This window comes from Paroedura picta, chromosome 4 (genome assembly GCF_049243985.1).
Source record: "Paroedura picta isolate Pp20150507F chromosome 4, Ppicta_v3.0, whole genome shotgun sequence".
NCBI classification, from domain to species: Eukaryota; Metazoa; Chordata; class Lepidosauria; order Squamata; family Gekkonidae; genus Paroedura; species Paroedura picta.
Genome location: NC_135372.1, coordinates 39,244,245 through 39,261,027, shown reverse-complemented (window position 1 = coordinate 39,261,027; position 16,783 = coordinate 39,244,245). Strand labels below are relative to the sequence as shown.

At 46.8% G+C, this 16,783-nt stretch overlaps 1 protein-coding gene across 2 annotated transcripts in view; it reads right to left on the bottom strand.

Moving 5' to 3' along the window:
• Positions 1–16,783, bottom strand: part of TNR (tenascin R) — a 536,279-nt gene that overhangs the window by 326,895 nt on the left and 192,601 nt on the right. Inside the window, exon 3 of one of the 2 annotated variants that reach the window (XM_077332512.1) lies at positions 5,207–5,300. The exons of the other annotated variant lie outside the window; for it this stretch is intronic. The gene's annotated coding sequence lies outside the window, so the exon portion shown is untranslated. The remainder of the gene's footprint in view (positions 1–5,206; positions 5,301–16,783) is intronic. 2 annotated transcript variants of the gene reach the window in all.

Below are 16,783 nucleotides of genomic sequence, written 5' to 3'. Positions count from 1 at the left end.
ACTCGTCTTATCAAAACTCTTTTAGGTTTTCTCAGAATTCCTTAGATGCTTTACCTGATCAGGAGACCAAAGTTCACTTTAAATTTTCCGGGGGGCGGGGAGGGGCTGTGGCAACTACAATGGTAAATAAAATGCATTTATCCCTGTCTCTCATAAAGTTTGGGCAGAGAACTGTATAAGAATTCAGCACAGAAAGTGGGAAAAGACGATAACAAAGCTAATTGAAAAGGCCAGATGAATGTCAAGTAGGCAGAATGAAATCATAGGATGGGTAATATCTTGAGCTGGCCTCCAAGCAGGGGGCAAAACACATTCTGATGAGTCATCTAATAGCAGTGGCCATAGACCCTTGACCAGAAAGTTCAGTCATTCATTTACAAAACCGTTTTTTCCTGTTGAATTCCCTAGCAGCAGAAATAGCAACATGTCATCATGTTGTCATCATAGGATTCGGAATAAGAATTGTATGTTAGCAGTGTGGAAGGGAAAGAGGCATCGATAAGCCACACCCAAGAATCATAAATGAAATAAACATTTAATAATTAAACATAAATCCTACACGGTCCAGAGAATAAGGGAACAATTAGCAAATGGATAGCTGTACACAGAATACTGGGAAAAAATGCAAAAAGGTCTCTTATTGACTAATAAAGTTGGGCAGGAACCGGAAAATTCTGGTTCGGTTTGTGGTTCGGGGAGGTTCCAAACTGAACATGAACCTCCCTGAACTGGCCAGTTTGGATATCTTTGCAGAGGGATCATATGGCCAACCAGTTCTTCTGGAGAACCACCAACAGCAAACAGAGGCTGAGGCCTTCCCTGCTGTTATCCCCTGGCTCTATGATCTGGAGGTTTATTGCCTCTGAATGCGGAGGCTCCCCTCAGCCACCACAGCTAGTAGCCACTTGCCCTACATTCATCTATAGACTTGCCCTACATTCATCTATCTAATCCCCTTTGAAAGCTGTTTATTCCCCTGGCCATCACTAAGGATCGCCAAGTCCCTCATAGGTGCTAGCGGGGGGTGGAGGTTCACAATCTGAGATTGGGGAGAAGCTGAAAGTTAACACAACATGCTGACATCACCAGGAAGTGATGTCAGCACATCAGCCCCATCTGGGGGGATACTCTGGCTTTGGGGCCAAAACTTTATGGTAGAATTAGCTTCTTACCATAGAGTTTTGCTCAAAAGCCAAAGTGTCACCCCCACCTCTGACCTCACCAATGTGCCCATGTAGCTCCTGGATGACATCAGCATGTCGTATTTCCTTTCTGCTTCTTCAGCGTTTCCTCCTAGGGAAGGTGCTCCAACCCCCTTATCATCTCAGTTACCCTCCTCTGTACCTTTTCCTTGGTGTCCTTTTGGCCAGAACCGTGCGCAATATTCCAAACGAGGCACCATGTTATTCTCAATCCCTTTCCTCCCTAACACAGAGTTTGCCTTTTTCGCCCCTGAAGCACACTGGGTTGACATTTTCCTTGAGCTTTCCACTACAGCCCCAAAAGCTTTCCCCCTCTTGGTCTCAGAAGGTCCAGCCCTCGTCAGCCAATATTTGAAGCTGGGATTTTGTGTCCATCAACTTGCCCTTACTAACACTGAACTTTGTTTGCCAAATTGTTTTGTTTCAAATGGACCTCTTTTTGTCCTACCTCCCCCTCCTCTCCATTTCCTCTTTGTTGTCTTCTGCTTTTAGTATAACTGTATCGGCCTAATGGAAGAACACTTCAGGCTCTGGATGACGTGAGCCCAGATCCATAAAAGCATAAGCTGAAATAAATGTGGTTAGACTTTCAGGTCCCAGCAGACTCCTATTGAGAGAGAGGCACTGTAACGAACGGTGGGCTGAAAAGAATGGCTGCCAACCTCCAGGAGGTGCCTGGAGATCTCCTGGCATCCCAACTGACAGCTTTGGAAAGGGAAATCAGTGGCAATATCCCCAGCTAAGTGCTCTTCCCTCCTCAAGCATTATGCTTCCCACACTCAGATCTCCAGGAATTTCCCTCCCTTGAGTTGGCAAACCAACCTAGAGGCCACAGGTTAACAACAAACCCACCCCCCATTTTGTTAGGACTTCTGCTTAGGGCTTCCAGTTCTGGATTCGGAAATTCCTGGAGGTTCTGCGGGTGATGTCTGAGGAGTATGGGGTTTGGGAAGGAGAGGGACCCAAGTGGGGTATAATGCCGTACCCTCCAAAGCAACCATTGTGTCCAGGGGAACTTGATCTTTGACACCGATTAGAACAGGGATCTCTAATTTTTTCGTGACTGTAGGCACCTTCGGAATTTTGAGAAGGAACGATGAGGGCCACTCCAAAATGACAGCCCCATGAGGTGAAGGCAAACTCAAAATGGCTGCCATGAACCGAACTGATATCTCCTGTTGTGTATACAGACCTTCAGAGACAGTGAGTTTGAAGCCCGAGCCCAAGAAGATCTTAAAGATCATTCACTGACACACAGGATCTGGCCTGCCAGTGGACACTTTAATTAACCTATGGGAGCCCTCAGGGACAATGACAGGCTCCAGCAGGCTCCAGGGAGAGGAATGGGAAGGCGACTGTAAGCCGCTTTGAGCCTCCTTCAGGTAGGGAAAAGCGGCATATAAGAACCAACTCTTCTTCTTCTTCTTCTTCAAATGTATATAAGTTTGTGTTGTTGGCTGTTCTTTGTTCAGTTGCTGGTTTTCAGTCAAGGAGCTTTGTTTTGGAAAAGAGCAATTTCAAGTCTTCATTGAACCCCCTGTTTAACACCTCCCCCCTCACAACTTCTGGGAAGAAGGAAAGCCTGAATGGGGAATGGAGCTACACATTGACTAATGAAATCCCAGGTTCTTACAAATCCAATGGATTTATTTGAATCAGGGAAACCCCAAAATGAGCCTTGCCTTATAACGGTTCTGCTCACTTTCTGAAAAGCATGAAGCACACAAAGGAAATTACTGCTGGGGGGGGGGGTTGCCATGGAATCCATGGGCACAATGTTGGGGAACCCTGAGTTAGGATTTAGGGGTGAAAACTTTCCTTCCAAGCCTGCTCTTGACCAATCACTTCAAAAATGTAGATAATTGAAATTAAACTTGCCTCAGGACCAAATGATTCAGGAAGATGGGGGTTCAGTTTCCTTTCTCAGCTCAATTGATCATCATAACCTGTCTCTCCCTGGGATGTAATTTTAGGATTTAACTGCCCCAATTCCTACAGATAAGAATACATTATTCTCTAAGGGCTTTAGCCGACACGAATCTGGGTAGAATGATGTTTGTATTCTGTACGAAGCAGCTGCAAGTGTTGCATGTGCAAACAAAATAAATGAGTTACCTGCCAGCCAGGTAGGGCAGCCCACCAGAAGCTTGATAAATCTCTTGTTGTTGCTATTTGGAGACTGTAAATGTGGTGGGTGGGTCTGGTTTCCAGCCAAGCCATCCATGTGACAGCTTTGGACAGCACAATGCGGAGGGTGATGACGCTCTGCAGGGACTTTGGGGGATCCCCGCATTCCACTTGGAGGCTGGCATCCCTAGTTAAGCCCTGCGGCATTGCCTGGCCAATCTATAAATGATTTAATGGAATATGAAGAACATCCTGCAGGGGGCATTGTAGATGCTTAGTTTGCATGTTTAGATCAGGAACTTTCTGATATTTTTTCAAAATATCTCCTCCTGTGTCCTGATTGGCTCAGCTGGAGACTTCCTGCTCCTTTGAGCATACTTCCTCCCTGTTTGCCTCTAGAACGAACAAACAGAAGAAGCAGGCAGGCTGAGTGAAGACAAAAGAGCAGTTAGACAAGACTGTCTCTCTCCTCTCTGAACAAAACTATTTTATTCTGTTAAACAGCTGGACAGAGCCTCTTGTGGCGCAGAGTGGTAAGGCAGCCGTCTGAAAGCTTTGCCCATGAGGCTGGGAGTTCAATCCCAGCAGCTGGCTCAAGGTTGACTCAGCCTTCCATCCTTCCGAGGTCGGTAAAATGAGTACCCAGCTTGCTGCTGGGGGGTAAACCGGTAATGACTGGGGAAGGCACTGGCAAACCACCCCGTATTGAGTCTGCCATGAAAATGCTAGAGGGCGTCACCCCAAGGGTCAGACATGACTCGGTGCTTGCACAGGGGATACCTTTACCTTTACCTTAAACAGCTGGACGCTGAACTATTCTGCAGTTTTTTTTGCAAATTTGCAAATTTAAATTCCATCCACAAGTTGTACGCCGTTGCAGGAAACAAAACTGACCCTGACCGTGGGTCTGCGGAATAATGACCAATCACGCAAATATATGGTTGGCAGTCTTCCTTAGGCTTGGTAGGGTCCAATTTGTGTGAGTGCATGTTAAATAGAACACACAGGGTTTTATCCTGCCTGATGTGCTAATGGAGAAGCAAGAGACCAGCAAGGAAAGCATACAGAATATTAGAGGGGCTACCATTTAAATACAGTTGCCAGGTACACACTGGCCATATGTACAGGCTGGGAGGAGGACAGGGTGGCCAGATTCAGGTTGAGAAACTCCTGGTGGTTTGGGGCTGGAGCCTGGGAAAGACAGGGATCTCAGTTGGATAACGATGCCAAAGAGCAGCTTTTTGCAAACTTTTGACAGTGGCAGAGCCCTGACATCTGAGGAACATGAGGGGAGCAGAGTTTTAAAGATAGATTTCTCTGTGTGATTGTGTGAGGTGCAAACACACACATTTCTCTGTAAGGAACCCACTAAAAGAAAGCAGCACAGGGAAATGACACTATTTCATTGGGGCAAGTCCCCCACAAAAGCCAGTTCCTGGACTTCCTCTTCCATAAAGACCCACAAGTGCAGTCCTGATGAAAGGAGCCAGAAAAAAATATTTATGAATGCATTGACTTCCTTGAATGATCACAGAGGTAGGAAGAGGAGGAGGGAAGTGCCACTTTGAAAACTCCAAAGTTTGTTTATTTATGCTAAATATAGTCCACTTTTCTCACTGAGACTCCGGGCAGATTGCACAGTGTAAGTCGATACAATCAACAGGAGCGGAGATCCGACAAACAAAGCAACGCAGGGATTTGGAACACAGAAATCTGTTGGAATGGCTATTCATTGTACATGGAAGGTCGGGCTTTATATTTAGTCATTCCACGACTACTACTACTGTGTTTGCAATTGCTTTTAAAATTATAGATTTTTCAGGACAAAATTTTATTTACTCTATTCAATCTGAATTTTCTTTTAAATGCGTACGTACCAGCCAGTTTGGTGCAGTGGTTAGGAGTGCGGACTTCTAATCTGGTGAGCCGGGTTCAATTCTGCACTTCCCCACAAGCAGCCAGCTGGGTGACCTGTTGTGGGGACAGGAAGGGGAAGGTGACTGTAAGCCGCTTGGAGACTCCTTCGGGTAGAGAAAGGCGACATATAAGAACCAACTCTTCTTCTTCAGTAATATCAGGGCTCTCTCAGCCTCACCTCCCTCACAGGGTGTCTGTTGTGGGGAGAGGAAAGTGCAGGCGAATGTAAGCCACTTGGAGACTCCTTTGGGTAGAGAAAAGTGGCATATAAGAACTAACTCTGCTGCTGCTTCTTCTAATATGGAGAATGGGTTTGATTCATTCTTCCTCCACATGCAGCCATCTTGGGGGACCTCTCAGAGCTCTCTCGGCTTCACCTACCTAACAAAGTGCCTGTTGTGGGGAGAGGAAGGGTAGACGATTATAACCTGCTTTGGGACTCCTTTGGGTAGTAACAGGAAGAGAGAGAGAGAGAGAGAGAGAGAGAGAGAGAGAGAGAGAGAGGCTGGCAGGCAGGGAGAGGCGGGCGAACGGATGGCTGGACAGATGGACGGACAGACAGACTGACAGATAGATAGTACGTAGCAATTTATTAACGATGACTGAAGAAGCTTTAAAGCCCAAAGCACATATGGTCTCTTGATTACAGAGTTTGTTCTGGCTCTTTGAAAATGATTTACTGGATATCCTTATGTTTGTCATTACCCATTTTAATAATTTTTCAGCATTAGGAGAAGATGCTAGAAGATGCTAGGCAAGAGATTCCATTAAAATGTACGTGTTCTGTTTTTTTAATGGTATTAATCTTAGTATTTCGTTGATTTTAGGTTGGTTTTTCTCAGCTTCTTGGTTGCCTAATCCAGAAGCAAAACGTAAGCTTGAGCAGGTCACATTTGCAGACACAGGAGTAAAGCAGAAGATCCCAATGACGGTACCAAACAGTGTATACACTGTATAATTTACAGTACAGCCCTATAATCTGTGTGTGGGGGGGTTATTCTTAAAAAGCCCTCTTGAATAATTCAGTTTTACATCATTTGCAGAAAGCCAAGAGAGCTGCCACTTTCCCGACCCGCTCAGGCCAGGGGCTATTATGCACAGCAGGAAACATCACAAGAAGTTCTGGAAAAAAGTAATTAAAAAAAATTCTGCATGTGGCACCATTTTTGCCATGGAAAACCCTCTGTAGTATTTTTTATTATGCATTGTCCTCCTCCCTCATAGCAGTGAGTACACCTTTGCTGGTTTCTGCGCAGTATTTGAAACTAGCTTTACTGCGAATTTTCTCCACCCACTCCCAGGCACAGAAGTTATGAGAAACGTCACTCGCGCTTGGGAGGAGGAGCAATGGAAGCTTGTGGCCGAGTCCAATATGGTAGGAGAGGAAAGGCTGTGGGCCCCCTCTGGTGTTCCTTTGGAGCCCTGGTTGGGAATCCCTGGCCTAAAGCTGTGTCTTCTGGAGCTCAGTCTAATACGCTAACCCAGCTTTTCTCAACTTTTTACTGTGGAGAACCGCCTGAAGCATTCTTCAGGCTTTGAGAAGCCCCAGAAATTGTGCGATAGTGCAGAATGTGGTTGGGAAGGAAACCTGTGGACACGCCCACCCATGGCCGCTTCCCTTCCAGGCCCTTCATTGGCCTTTTTGAGAGGGGGAGGCAGGTCAACGTGATCACGTATGATCATAACACCTGATAAATGTCTAACAAATTGAAAAAAATATATTAAAAATAATTAACTCCTCTGGTTTCAGGAAACCCTTCCAGAGCCATCAAGAAACCCTGGTTGAGAAAGCTTGAACTAACCGCTCTAGCCACTTCACCATATGGTCTAATGACCAGTCTGTCCTCTTAGCTTCCATATTCTTCTCCAATGGGATGGAGAAGACCTGGAAGGACAGGAATCTCTGACACAAGAAGATTTTTACCCCAGTACTGCCAAGGGAAATATATGTATGTCCGATGCATTGTTGTGCATCATGAGCCTTGAGGATCCGGGCCAGGGGGGGGGGACTTGTCTCCCATTTTGGAAACGGAACTCCCTCCAGATTACCCTCCTTTCATCCCAATCTCCCTCTCACAATCCACGGCCTGCTAGTGACAAGCAAAAGGAACTGCACTGAGATTACGTTTCTGCCAGACCGAGAGATGCCTTCAAAGCACATGATGATGAGCGTGCCATCAGATACTCCAGGCGTTAATCCTTTTGGATTTATCAACGGTGTCCTCACTTGCAGGCCAGTGAGATATGTCAGTCTTATGCAATGTGTGCTACCGCTTGACAGCCTGTACTGATCCATCCCCCCCCCATTATACTCTCTCTCTCCCCGTTTGATTCTACTGTTCTTGAGCATCTCCCCTTCTCACTGCCCAGTTACTCTCTGTCTCATTTCCCTGCCGATGCTGTTCAATTGTCCCATCTCAGCTATTGATAAGCCAACCTTTATCTGGTTTATCCATCTCTTGCACAAATCAGAGGAATTTAAGCTTGGCGTGACTATGCTGTTGCAGGCAGCTTCAGCAGGCATGGTTCCCTAACATAATCTATTGATCGAGCATGCAAACTCTGCTAATAATCTGCTCAAAATCCCCATCCCCATCTCCATCCCCATGCCTCAACCAATTTTGCTTTTCCACGGACTGGCGGAACACTCTCCTGAGTGAGATCAGGGTCCTGAGGGACGTAAAACAGTTCCGCAGGGCCTGCAAAACGCAGTTGTTCCACCAGGCCTGTGGCTGAGGCTGACAAATGCCACCAATAATCCGGCCTCCTTACACCAAGCGACTGAACGCCCACTCAGTCTTCCAGCAGCAAAGCACTTTACCTCCCCCTCTCATTTAAACAGGTTTAAAAATGTTTTAACTGTTAGATTCTACGAAATGTTGTAAGCCACCAGAGCATTAGGGGAAGGACACTTGCTAAAATAATATGCAAATGAAGGATCATAAAGCAGCCAATTGCCGATTGCCAAAAGACTCTCGTAATGGACCAATTGCTGAGCTCCGTTAAGGACCAATCAGGTTACTTGGCAGCCTGCCTAAAGTGTATATAAAAGGTAAAGGTATCCCCTGTGCAATCACTGGGTCATGTCTGACCCTTGGGGTGACACCCTCTAGCATTTTAATGGCAGACTCAATACGGGGTGGTTTGCCAGTGCCTTCCCCAGTCATTACCGTTTACCCCCCAGCAAGCAAGCTGGGTACTCATTTTACCGACCTCGGAAGGATGGAAGGCTGAGTCAACCTTGAGCCGGCTGCTGGGATTGAACTCCCAGCCTCATGGGCAGACAGCTTCAGACAGCATTTCTGCTGCCTTACCACCCTGCGACACAAGAGGCTCTTAAAGTGTATATAAGTTCGATGTTTTTTAGTGTTTGCTGTTTCTGGTTGGAGCTGGTGTCTCATAAAAAGCTGATACTTTGGAGAAATCTGTGTCTGTGTTTACCCAACCCACAGACTTAACAGGCGGCATATAAATTTGAACATAAATAAATAAAAATAAATAAATAAGGGATTATCTGCTGGTGGCGCATACCCAAGTTGGTTCTCTGGCCGAGCCAGAGGGGGTGACAAGGGAGTGTATGTTCGTCTGATGCACCTCAAGGCCTCCACTTGTTCCCAGCAGCACCCTCTCCCGGGCCTGCCCTGCTGTTGGCTGCTTCCTGCACATTTCCCAGAAGCCATAAGAAGCAATTTAGGGAGGTTTTCCCAGGGAGAAAATAACAGGGAAGGAAAGGATTAAGTGTCCCTCTCTCTCCATGCCTGTTCTCTTTGATAAAGTAATCCCTCCGGCTGTATTTGCAAAAAATAAAAAAAGATCACTTAAAGTAAACATGGAAAAATCCATAATACATAGTTGAGTCCCGAGAAGCAGATCTATAACTGTGCTTTGCAATGGCCCAATTATTCCAGATCTGTGAAGCAGATGAAGAATATGTTTTTATACTCTGCTTTTCCTTAACCGGCCAAGTCTCAAAGCAGCTTATAACTGCCTTCCCTTCCTCTCCCCACAATAGACATCTTGAGAGACAGGTGAGGCTGAGGGAGTTATGTGAGAGAGAACTGCAACTAGTCCAAATTCGCCTGGCAGGCTTCATGGGGGGGGGGCAGATTGGTGAATCAAACCCAAATCCATATTAGAGTCCACCGCTCTTAATCACCAGTATGACCGGTTCCGCCTTAGGAGGCATAATTTGTTTTAGTCTCGCTTTGGATTTCCTTTGGATGCTCTGAGTCAGCACTAGATTTTCCACATTTGGCCTTTCCTTGCCTCATTCCCACATTTGAGTCGGAGGCAGCCTCCCATCCTGCTTTGTTCCCATCCCCTTATCCAAAAATATTTGTTTTGCAAAATGGTGTCTGCTTGCGCCTAATTTCTCCATCTTGTGCCCTCAGTCGCCTTCCCCCCAAGAATGTGATTAAAAAAAAAAAAGCATCGGTTATCGCGTTACAATGTTGCTATAGCGTAACTGCTACTTTTTTACAACTGGAAACTGTGTTGTAACGCAATCACACCTTTTAAATAAAGATTAGATTTTTCCAGATGGAAGGATGGGGGGAGGGAGGATGGCAATGAGGAAGGAGGCATAAACAAATAACTCAAAGTGGTGACCGGGGGGGGGGGACGACAAATGCAGGCATTTCCCCTTTTGGCATCTGCAAATTAGATTCTGGCTTGAAAGATGAACTCACTGTAACCAGGAAATTTCCTTGCTGCAATGTAAATGCGAGGGCAGTTCGGGTCTGCACCAGGAAAGGGAGAGTTCAGTGTGGAAACAGACAACAAAGGTGGCACTTTTAAAAAGCAAATCTGAGCAAAATTGTTAATGCGGAAACAGTTTATGTGGGTGTATCTTGCATGTTTGAGAATACATGAAAGTGCTTTACATATCCTTGTTCTGTGAGGGCAGTCTTGCCTATTCAGACTGGCAGCAGCTTTTCTGGATCTCAGGCAGAGGTCCTTTCATGTACCTACTATTTATTTGGCCCTTTTCATTAGAGATGCTGGGGACCAAACCTGGGACTTCATGAGTGCAGATGCTCTGCTTCTGAGTATCAGCCCCTTTGTTTAAGGTGTCTTGTACTGAGTCAGGTGATTGGTCCATCGAGATCAATATTGCCTGCTCTGGCTGGCAGTAGCTCTCCACGGTCTTGGGCCCCTCACCTACTACCAAAGCCTTTTAGCCAGAGATGGGGGGGGACTGAACCTGGGGCTATCTGCATGCAAAACTGATACTCTAGTGCTAAGTGATGGTCCTTGCTCACAGCTCCACTGAGAATGTGTGGAGAGACTGTGACAGCTTTGTCCCGTAGGGATGTCCCTTCTACGGTTGCCAGCCTCCAGGTGGGACCTGGGGATCCCCTGGAATTACAGCTCATCTCCAGGCAACAGAGATCAGTTCCCCCAGAGAAAATGGCCACTCAGAAGGTGGACTGAATGGCATTATACTCCACTGACGTCCCTCTTATCCCCAAACCCCACCCTTTGTGAGCTCCACCCCCAAAATCTCCAGGTTTTTCCTAACCCAGAGCTGGAAAACCTTGTCCTATCCCTGTATCTACAGGTTTTCTTTTTATTAAAAAAGCTCTTTATCTCTGGGTTTTTTTCTTTACCAAGGTACAAGAGAAAATGTATGATAACAGCGTTCAACCCAGTCATCTACCTAAACCTGTTCCCAGGTGCCAGGATTACAGTCAGTCACCGGGAAGATCCTGAAATGATCAAACCTGGAGCCAAAACAAAAGGGAAGTGGGAATGCTTTAGTTAAAAAATCACAATTGTTTAGAAGGGAAGAAGAACTGGTTGTTTTGTACCCTGCTTTTTACTATCCAAAGGAATCTCAAAGCGACTTACAATTGCCTACCCTTCCAGACACCCACAAGGTAGGTGGGGCTGAGAGAGCTCTGACAGAACTGTGACTGGTCCAAGGTCACCCAGCTGGCTGCATAAAGTTCTCCAGATTAGGGTCCACCACCCTTAACAACTACAACAAGCTGGCTAAGCAGGTAGGCCCACCATCTATTCAGAACAAAAACTGAATGTGATCCATCCAACCAACTATCTACTGCTGGATCCCGATCGATCTCCATCTTCCCCTCCCCCTAACAAAACCTTTGACACCCCCGAAAGCCAGATCAGGGACTGAGAGACTCATGTGGACAAAAAGATATTCGTGACGGGGGTCGGCCTCAATGAAGTGTGGGATTAAGGGAAGCCCTCCCTCTTGCGCCATTCGGACGACACAAAGAGCCCCAAACCATTGAAATTGATCTTCAAAAAATAATGAGACATCTGGGGCTACTAGCATGCTGGATTTTGCTGCAGTGCATTGATTCGAAATGCTTTCGTCCCCCACAGCCTCTCGGGCGACGCAACCGGCTGTAAGGATCTCAGAGGGCGCATGGCTCTCTTGTGATAATAATAAAGCCGTTAGACTATCACTAAAAACAAGGCCTTATTTAACACCCCCGGGAGCCCTTCCTGCTCTCCGTGACTCACCCCCTTGGATATGAGCCGTAATTGTTGCTCAGACAGAGAGGATGAATTATCGAGACTTGTAAAGAGAGAGACAAAATATGCCGCGCTTGGCAGCGAGAAACCAGAGGAGGATTATATGACAGTGACAGATGCAGGATGAAATCACTTTGGGTGGTAGGATCAAAGCCGGGCTGGCACCTGGAAACTGACTGGCAGTCCTGGCTGGCTCTTTTTGGACAGGTGCCTTTTGTAACGAGAGCAGCCTCGCTCCCCATTTAGCATACTTTGGGAATATGCAAATAAGCCACAGTCAGGCTGCTCCTGCAGAAAAAGTGACAGCCCCAACTAAAAACGAGAAGGGACCCCAACAGATGAGGCCTGCCAAGTGTTCCTAGCTTATCCAAACCTTCACTGGGCTCCGATAGAAAAATAAATTTTTAGCAATGGCATCTGGGATTATAAACTGATGCTCAGCTGGAAAAGGGAGCCTGTTTCACAAAGCTGTTTGCCTCTGCAGGAGGGAAAGAGAGACATGGAGAGGTAGGGCATTTTCTTGGGAAGGGTTTGCCTGCAGAAAGCCCCAGGTTGAATCCCCAGTATCTCCAGTTAATAAACAGGTCACAGGGGATAGGAATAAATTCCAACTGGGACCATGCCAGTCGGAGTTGAGAGGACTGGTTTTGTTGGGCCAAGGTTCTGATGCAGAAGGGGAGGAGGAAGAGGGAGAAAAGAGCTTGTATCCCAGTGTTTATGTTTTTTGTTCCCCGCTTTTCGCTACCCAAAGGAGTCTCAAAGCAGCTTACAACTGCCTACCCTTCCTCTCCCCACAACAGGTAACCTGTGGGGTAGGAGAGGCAGAGAGAGCTTTGAGAGAACTGTAACATGCCCAAGATTACCCAGCTGGCTTCATGTGGAAGTGGAGTGGAGAATTAAACCTGGCTCTCCACATTGGAGGTCACTGCCCTTAACCACTACATCAAGATGGCTAAGCGTGCAGGTACACAATGAGATCAATCTCCATCTTCCTTCCTGGGTGTAAACTGCACGGAGCTTTTATTCCAACCCCAGATCGATTCAGTCCCTGCCCTCTACACAGAATGCAATTTCCATTTGGAATTGGGGCGATTTAAAATTTCCTTCTGCAGCAAGAAGGATTGATCCGGAGTGACCCTACCTTTATTGTGCGATATCTTAGAGTGCTTTTAATGCTCAATATTTAAAGGCTGTTTTGAATCTGGGCTGTCCTCCGTGGTAGAGGACCCGTGATTGGCCACAGGTGGTCATGTGACAAATTTGCCTTAAAGGAGAAGCCCCTAATTTCTCTCAACTTCTGTCGGTCCTGGATTTTTTTCTCCCTTCTCTGCCTTTTTCGATCATCTCCCCCCCCTCCAAGAAAAGAAAGAAAGAGGCTTGGCTCCCCACCCCTTCTGAACTACCCTAACCACATACAAAATACTTTCCTGTTTCAATGGGGGGGGGGGGAGAAGAGGAAGATCCGAGTTCAAAGTGATCTGAATTCAACAGGATTGACAATGGAATAAACAAAGTAAGTGCAGACTCTGTTCTGGATTGGAGGCCACTGCTCTTAACCATTACCCCAAGCTGGCTCTTGGAGGCAGATGGTTCAGCACAACATGCAATCCCCTCCCCATTACTGGCTCACCTCTCTGTTGGATATTTGCCCCTTCCTCCCGAAACAGCAACTTTCGCATTGAAGATCGTTTACGCACTGGGAACTTCACTGCCCCAGTTCCCAAGCAGGAGTACAAATAGGGGGTGGATGAGGTGCACCAGGCCAAATGCTCCCCCATGTGGGTGCAGGAAGAGGTGGGGCAAGCTGCCACGACTGAAACTCAAGCCTGCAGCCCAGCATGAAACCTCCAGTGCGTAAACGGTCGAAAACCTGCAGATATGGCACCGTGGCATTAAGAACCAGCAGGAGAGCACTGGTGATGGAGCAGAAGAGTTTGGCAGGGTCCATTTGTTACTGCCTTTCTCTTGGGCAAGACAGGGCAGGGATATGGGGGCAGGGAGCAAGACTGCATAGGGCCCAGGAGCCTGTGTCAAAAGCCTCCTTCAATCTTTACAATCATCCAGTCACAGTGTGAGTACATTCTTTATTGTTTAAATTTATTTATAGGCTGCCAGTCTTAAGCCCGTCATCTCGGGGCAGCATAAGGCATTATAGAGCAAAATGCACAGATACGTTTAAAATATGATTAAAAGTACTGAAAAGCTCACATGAAATCGCCCGTGCTGTTAATTCTCCGTAAGAGGGAGGATGAAGGAGGAGATCCCGAACCGGCAGGGGAGGCCCTTAAGCTGTTCAGTCTCCTCTTTGGTGTGAATATGGGAATGTGTGTATCTTGCAGCTTTAGCAGAAGTGATCTGAAATCCATACATCGGAGGGCCTGCGTCTGCATGTGCACACATGTGTGCTGTCCTAGTCACATAAACTGGAAATTGCACATATTGAGAAGCTCCTGGGTAAGGATGAAAGACCAACATCACAATGACTGAAGCTTGGAATTCTGTGGCAGGAATTTCAATGGGCTGAGATTTGATGTAATTTCCATGTTTTCTCCAGAAGTCAAGTCACAGAATTAGCCTCAGGGCTACTCCCCCCCCCCCTCAACAGCAGCAAAGAACAAAAGCACAACCTAGCCCTGAAATAGATATAGCTAAAGTAGGTGGGTGGACCCACCTGAAACATCTGGATGAAAATAATTTTCCTAGACAGGAGTGGCCAAACTGTGACCCTCCAGATGTCCATGGACTGCAATTCTCATGAGCCCCTGACAGCACGTGTCATCAGAGACTCATGGGAATTGTAGTCCATGGAGATCTGGAGAGCTACAGTTTGGCCACTCCTGCCCTAGGATATATAGAGCAATCTTGCTCACAATGGTTCACTCTCATTGCAGCTGTTCACAGATTCTGGACAGACACCCCCCCCTACCACCACCACCATCTCTCTGCTTGGAAGCCATTAGCTGGAGATCCAGGAAAAGAACTTGAAGTCTCCCCATGCAAAGAAAGTGATGCATCCCCCAACTGTTTTCTTAACCCCATCAGATAAAAAAAAGGATGTGCTTGGTCCCGTCCCCCCCCCAATATCACCCATCTGTATTTTATCACAAGGGCTTCCAATCTGTGGGAGGAAATGGGGATTTCTATACGGGGATGTTTCTCTCCTAAATAAAGCCATTTTATTCTTTAAAGCAGCCTGGTGCTGCGCTCCCTTTGCATGCTGACACTCCACCAACAGTTTATTGATGGCTTCATTAGCGATTAAGATTAAGTATCATCATTTAATTGAGTAGCTGATCAGTGAAAAGCTGTTGCCATCGTTCCATTATGACATTGCCCTGATGCATGAATTTTAGACGATAATTAAGCATCATGTGTACTTTTCAGAAGGACAGCCAGTTTCTTCGGGATTACAGAGTATTTAGCACCAGTGACAAACTACATCAATATCATCCTGTGTTAACTAGAGCCTGGTTAGCAATATGTACTGGGTTTGCAATGGGTAGAGTACTGGTAAACTGGGTCCCTGCATTCACACAGATGCAGGGCCCATTTATCCATGTAGGACATGTAGCTAATTTCCATGTGCCCCACACTTCCACGGTCCTGCATGCTGCCCCCCCCCCCAATGGATCAGGCTCTAGCTTCTCTCCTCCTCTTTAAGGACATTCAGAGTGACACCCCTTTCCAATGTGGTGGGTCTCTCGCCCCAGAGGCAGAGGCTGATTCTGCCGCAATTGTACTCTGCTAGGGCCCTGCATGAGAATTAAGGACTCCCTGGAGAAGAGCCTAATGCTGGGAGCGATTGAGGGCAAAAGAAGAAGGGGATGACAGAGAATGAGGTGGCTGGATGGAAACACTGAAGCAGTCGGGGCGAGCTTAAATGGGCTCCAGGGAATGGTAGAGGACAGGAAGGCCTGGAGGATCATTGTCCATGGGGTCACAATGGGTTGGACATGACTTTACAACTAACAACAACAATAGGGCCCTGCCAAACCTTAAGCTGGCTCTGGTGGTACAGGCCCCATGAATCCTTAAACCTCTCCTGCACAGATGGGTTGGAATCTAGGAAGGGTTGATTAGTTTTCCTTAGGGTGGTGAAATGCAGGGTGTACAAACCCAGTTCTAAAACCGTGCAAGGCAACCAAAAGTAAGCCACTAGGACGGAGGTGGCCATTCCTTGGCTCTCCAATTCCCATGAGCCCCTGCCAGCATGCTCATGGGAATAGTAGTCCATGGTCATCCAGAGAGCCACTGCTTGGTTGTCCCTGCACAAGGAATTCTGCCTTCACTTCCCAGTAAGACTGGCCAGCTTTAGGGTGCTCTTGTAAAGATTACCGAGTAGCTGTAAGAGAAGCATCTTGAACAAACATGCTTGCACAATGCTAAGTATGATAACTATCACCACCCTCCATTGCTGGGGTGATTCTCGTGATTCGCACATTACATTGGGGAGGGGGTTGTGGGTTCAATTGATGCTATATTGAGAACAAGGGAAGGCTTGCTGTATACTCAGCCTTGCCCCAGCCTCCTCGCCACCCTCTGCAACCTTCCTTCTGTTGGAATATGCAAGATCTGCACTGTGAATGATGGAATAGAACATGGGGAATGTTCTGCAGCGGCCATCGGAAGAGATGTGCAGTTGGGAGATGTATAGTTAGACTGGGAACTTCCTGATATTTTCAAATCATCTTCTCCTGTGTCCTGGACCCATTCCGCACACATTACATAATGCACTTTCAATGCACTTTAGAAGCAGATTTTCCTATCCTGCACAGGAATTTCCAGCTGCAAGAACACACTGGTAGTGCATTATCCAATGTGTGCTGAATGGTTGGCTCAATGGGAGACTTCCTGCTTCTTTGAGCACACTTCCTCCCTGCTTGCCTCCAGAACAGAATGTCAGACTGGCTGCAGGCAACAGTTAGACAGTCAGCGAGGTCTCTCTCTTCCCTTTCTATGCATAGTTGTTTCTCTTCTCAATAACACTGTTTTGGAGCAGTCTGGCACTCTGCTCCTCTTTACAAATTTAA